Source organism: Oncorhynchus mykiss, chromosome 5, assembly GCF_013265735.2.
Source record: "Oncorhynchus mykiss isolate Arlee chromosome 5, USDA_OmykA_1.1, whole genome shotgun sequence".
NCBI lineage: Eukaryota > Metazoa > Chordata > Actinopteri > Salmoniformes > Salmonidae > Oncorhynchus > Oncorhynchus mykiss.
In genome coordinates, this window is record NC_048569.1 from 71,717,911 (window position 1) to 71,723,910 (window position 6,000).

Sequence of the window (6,000 nt, forward strand, 5' to 3'; positions counted from 1 at the left end):
GCATTTCAGTGATATAGTTTTTTTCTCCCATCAGCATCAAAACTGCCGGAGTAACAGAACCATGGATGACTTGGACAACTTGCTGCACAATAAAAAATTAACACAAATCTGTTATGTAAAAATCCACGTTTTCATTTTAATTCACATTTAAAAACACTTTACAAGGTAAAGGTGACTTTTCAACTACAAAAAATTAGGACAATTACAATAACAACTGAACACTTGTAGAACTTAAATAAAACACCCATACAATACAGCTAGCTACCAACTACCATGAAAAAAGCCTACATGGTGCCGCAGTGGATCATGGGAGGCCAGTACTAGGCACACACAGCAACTTGGAATGATGACCCTGTAGCCAGGTTCCACACCTCCAGGCCACAAATGTATGTGCTGTGACTGCTTCTACCTTTTACCAGTGGTGGAAAAAGTACCCAATTGTTCTACTTGAGTAAAAGTAAAGAACTTAATAGAAAATGACTCAAGTAAAAGTGAACGAAATCCAGTAAAATACTACTTGAGTAAAAGTATTTGAAGATACTTAAGTATCAAAAGTAAAATTATACATCGTTTCACACTCCAACACTCAGACATCATTTACAAACGATGCATGTGCTTAGTGAGTCCGCCAGATCAGAGGCAGTAGGGATGACCAGGGATATTCTCTTGATAAGTGTGTGAATTGGACCATTTTCCTGTCCTGCTAAGCATTCATAATGTAACAAATACATTTGGGTGTCAAGGAAAATATATGGATTAAAAAGTACATTATTTGCTTTCAGAATATAGTGAAGTAAAAGTTAATGGTGTCAAAAATGTTAATTGTAAAGTACAGATACCCCCCAAAACTATTTAAGTACTACTTCCAAGTATTCTTACTTAAGTACTTTACACCACTGCCTTTTACCCCCTACTAGGAGGTCATCAGAGCCTGTATGCATCAATCTAAGTAACATAATAAAAAAAATCCCCATCAGAATCTGTCAGTTTAAGCTAGAGATAACTGCATGGGCTGCATCTCAATCCACCGCATCCGCCTATGGCAGCCTTCCGCATCTGCGGTGGAAGATGGCCGTGCTACAGCAGTGTTTTTCAGACCATGAGACATCCCGAAAATCGGTCTTCTCACAAAAACGTCTGTATCGTCCGAACGGTTATGACCACTCTATGAAAAGATGAGACTCACAAACACAATGGTGTTTTACGTTTTGCTCTACAATCTAATCTAATTTACTTCCCCTCTCGTTATTGTGCCTGCCCTACTAGCTAACTTTTATAGCTTTTTGTCGGGCATTTCCATCTTTGTGTTAGCTAGCTAGCTAGTTAGCTTCGGGTCTTTCCCGTTACTTCAGAAGTTATCTTGTAGCTAGCTAGCTAAGTTAGCCAGACATAACTATCGTAGCTATGATCACATAGCTCAGCAGTGCTGTAGGCTATCGGTCCTCGCTTGACTGAGTCCACCAAAGCCGAGACTGACAGTCCACCCTTGACTGTGCCAGTCAGATAGCTTCATATAGGCGGGAGTTTCCAGCCCGGTCCGTGATACCTAATTAGGCGCGAGTCTCGACCCCGAAGTATGACGGGTTAAAGTCAACGGTAAGTACAACCTTTCCTCGAAGCATCTGAAGCCGATACCAGGGGAATCGAAGCTTACACCGAGACACCCCGAAACAAAAAACATTTTTTTATACTATTTTCTTAGAACACACATCTCTCAAGTGAAGTGTTGTACACAGGATGTCATTCCACCCATGTAAATAGTTGGAAAAACAATTCCCAGCCTCAGGTAAGAACACACTTCAGTTCTTCAAAGACTGAGACAACCATCCCGTTGTTCAAAGACTTTGTGCGTGAGCTCCAATGCACCTGGAGCAAGCCAAATTACAGAACCCCTGCCATGTCAAGCATATGCACTTGCTTAGCTACAGTTCATGGTGCAGATTAGAATGGTTTTGAGCATTTACCCTGTATGGACAAATAATTTGCTTTGCTTGTTCTGCCTGCTTCTCTCGATCACAGTTCAGACCAAGAGCAGCCTAACAAACGGTGCAGAGCATCTGATCGCTTCCTACGCAGGACACATGAAAGCACTGTTTCAGCCGCTAGGGTTAGCAATTCAGGTGCGACACTGGCCTTCTATCAGAAGGAGCTGCAGAAACGCCTCTGATGCTGAGACCATGAAAGAACTGTCTACATTTACAGACCTGCTCATCCAATGCTTTCAGGGCAATGCTCAGATGTTTGGAAAATATTTGGCAACACAGTGTTGCTCGGTGCCACTTATGGTTGGCGCAGTTCAAGCACCCTGACAAAGGGAAAGTTCCACTCCTAGGCGTACCCATAGCAAATGGCCGGACATTTGGCCCAGCAGTGGCCCTCCTCCTCCAAGTGTCTAAGGAAGAAAGAGAAACACAGATGGCGCTTCAGTGCCTCATTCCAAAGCCTAGAACACATCAGCCAGCAAACCATTACTCCCGTCCCAGGGCCCCAACTGGGATGCCAAGAAACCAGGCTCAGACTCACGCTGCCCCTGCTCAGGAGTGGAGGAACAGACACTCTGAGACCTACCAAAGAGGTGGAGCGCAGCATCGCCCAAGAAGCAGAAGCGCACCAAATGCAGGCCGTGTGCCGTCTGCACCACAGCACTCAGAGCTTCAGCCCTGATGGAACTGACTCTCTGGATCTACTCAATCTATTTTTTGGTACCAAAAAAAGGGCGGAGGCCTCCATCTGAGCTCTCCCAGACCTACTGCTATATTATCTAGCAGGTGTAATATCCAAGCAGTAAAAACAGCACCATATGATGGAGTAACTCCGTTAAAGAACTCCAAAGTTAATGTCTCAATGTAGTGGAAAGCCCACCACAATACTCTGCAGGGGAAAGAACAAGAGAAAAACCCTGCAGGGTAAATAGCAGAGAACCCGCGCCTTTCGCGCGGGGAACAGCATGTTATAGAAATTCACAATACACACATGCACAACTTGCCGACTGGCTTGTTCTAAGGTAAATTACAGTTTGTGGCAGCAAGAGCCACCATACTAATGGATGCACACGGAGTCGTAGTGTAACGCTAACGAAACACAAGTAGGACAAAACACGGGCGGAAGATACAGATCAACCATGAGCAGCAATTGGAGTACTCAAGAGGAGGGGCTGGCCATTTAGCCAGCTGCTCCAGGCTGCAAACAGCCAGTGAGTATACTTCCACTCAAGACATTACACTTACCAGTGTCTTACTTACCAAGCGAACTTCAGAAAGTTTGTACCTTAAACCATACAGACATCCGCTGAGAAAATGAAAGAGAACGTGTGTTGCGGCCATGGGGTCTATATATAGGGACGGAACCCAGCCGTGACACAGGTGTACATCTGTAAATCCTCCCCTCGGATGTATCCCTCCACCGCGTAACCTTTGTTTACTTGAAGTGCAGGAGGCAAATTAGTTTACGAGTCATCGAGGAACATTTATTGGTTGACGGGAATAACCAAAGTGATGAATTATTGCGGGGGTGAAATACTTGATGAATGTGTATTGTGTGACTTAAAGTTGAAGTTATGGCACAAGTTATTGAAGTGTGTTTATGTAAAACTGTTGTTTATTATTCTAGGGCTCACGAGTGGCGTATGGGTCACGAGTGGCGTAAGGCACTGCATCTCAGTGCTAGAGGCGTCACTACAGATAGTATCACAACTGGCCAAGTCCCATAGGGCGGCACACAATTGGCTGAGTGTCATCTGGGTTTGGCCAGTGTAGGCCGTCATTGTAAATAAGAATTTGTTCTGATCTGACTTGCCTAGTTAAACAAAGATTTAATAAAAATATATATATACAGTGCCTTGCGAAAGTATTCGGCCCCCTTGAACTTTGCGACCTTTTGCCACATTGCAGGCTTCAAACATAAAGATATAAATCTGTATTTTTTTGTGAAGAATCAACAATAAGTGGGACACAATCATGAAGTGGAACGACATTTATTGGATATTTCAAACTTTTTTAACAAATCCAAAACTGAAAAATTGGGCGTGCAAAATTATTCAGCCCCCTTAAGTTAATACTTTGTAGCGCCACCTTTTGCTGCGATTACAGCTGTAAGTCGCTTGGGGTATGTCTCTATCAGTTTTGCACATCGAGAGACTGAAATTTGAGCTCAAGCTCAGTGAGGTTGGATGGAGAGCATTTGTGAACAGCAGTTTTCAGTTCTTTCCACAGATTCTCGATTTGACTTGGCCATTCTAACACCTGGATATGTTTATTTTTGAACCATTCCATTGTAGATTTTGCTTTATGTTTTGGATCATTGTCTTGCTGGAAGACAAATCTCCGTCCCAGTCTCAGGTCTTTTGCAGACTCCATCAGATTTTCTTCATCCATCCATCTTCCCATCAATTTTAACCATCTTCCCTGTCCCTGCTGAAGAAAAGCAGGCCCAAACCATGATGCTGCCACCACCATGTTTGACAGTGGGGATGGTGTGGGGATGGTGTGTTCAGGGTGATGAGCTGTGTTGCTTTTACACCAAACATAACGTTTTGCATTGTTGCCAAAAAGTTCAATTTTGGTTTCATCTGACCAGAGCACCTTCTTCCACATGTTTGGTGTGTCTCCCAGGTGGCTTGTGGCAAACTTTAAACAACACTTTTTATGGATATCTTTAAGAAATGGCTTTCTTCTTGCCACTCTTCCATAAAGGCCAGATTTGTGCAATATACGACTGATTGTTGTCCTATGGACAGAGTCTCCCACCTCAGCTGTAGATCTCTGCAGTTCATCCAGAGTGATCATGGGCCTCTTGGCTGCATCTCTGATCAGTCTTCTCCTTGTATGAGCTGAAAGTTTAGAGGGATGGCCAGGTCTTGGTAGATTTGCAGTGGTCTGATACTCCTTCCATTTCAATATTATCGCTTGCACAGTGCTCCTTGGGATGTTTAAAGCTTGGGAAATCTTTTTGTATCCAAATCCGGCTTTAAACTTCTTCACAACAGTATCTCGGACCTGCCTGGTGTGTTCCTTGTTCTTCATGATGCTCTCTGCGCTTTTAACGGACCTCTGAGACTATCACAGTGCAGGTGCATTTATACGGAGACTTGATTACACACAGGTGGATTGTATTTATCATCATTAGTCATTTAGGTCAACATTGGATCATTCAGAGATCCCCACTGAACTTCTGGAGAGAGTTTGCTGCACTGAAAGTAAAGGGGCTGAATAATTTTGCACGCCCAATTTTTCAGTTTTTGATTTGTTAAAAAAGTTTGAAATATCCAATAAATGTCGTTCCACTTCATGATTGTGTCCCACTTGTTGTTGATTATTCACAAAAAAATACAGTTTTATATCTTTATGTTTGAAGCCTGAAATGTGGCAAAAGGTCGCAAAGTTCAAGGGGGCCGAATACTTTCGCAAGGCACTGTATATGTTCATGGGAAATCACACATTTATGGTAGAAATGTTTTTTTGGGGCTATCATGATGGAACATTCCTAGCTTTAGGCAGGTAACAGATTAGCTAGAGTAGTTATAGGTTGGCTAGAGTAGAGTTATACCTGGGAGAGAGCAGGCAGGGCAGGTAACAGGTTGGCTAGAGTAGAGTTATACCTGGGAGAGAGCAGGCTGGGCAGGTAACAGGTTGGCTAGAGTAGAGTTATACCTGGGAGAGAGCAGGCTGGACAGGTAACAGGTTGGCTAGAGTCAAGTTATACCTGGGAGAGAGCAGGCTAGACAGGTAACAGGTTGGCTAGAGTAGAGTTATACCTGGGAGAGAGCAGGCAGGGCAGGTAACAGGTTGGCTAGAGTAGAGTTATACCTGAGAGAGAGCAGGCAGGGCAGGTAACAGGTTGGCTAGAGTAGAGTTATACCTGGGAGAGAGCAGGCTGGACAGGTAACACATTAGCTAGAGTAGAGTTATACCTGGGAGAGAGCAGGCTGGACAGGTAACAGGTTGGCTAGAGTAGAGTTATACCTGGGAGAGAGCAGGCTGGACAGGTAACAGGTTGGCTAGA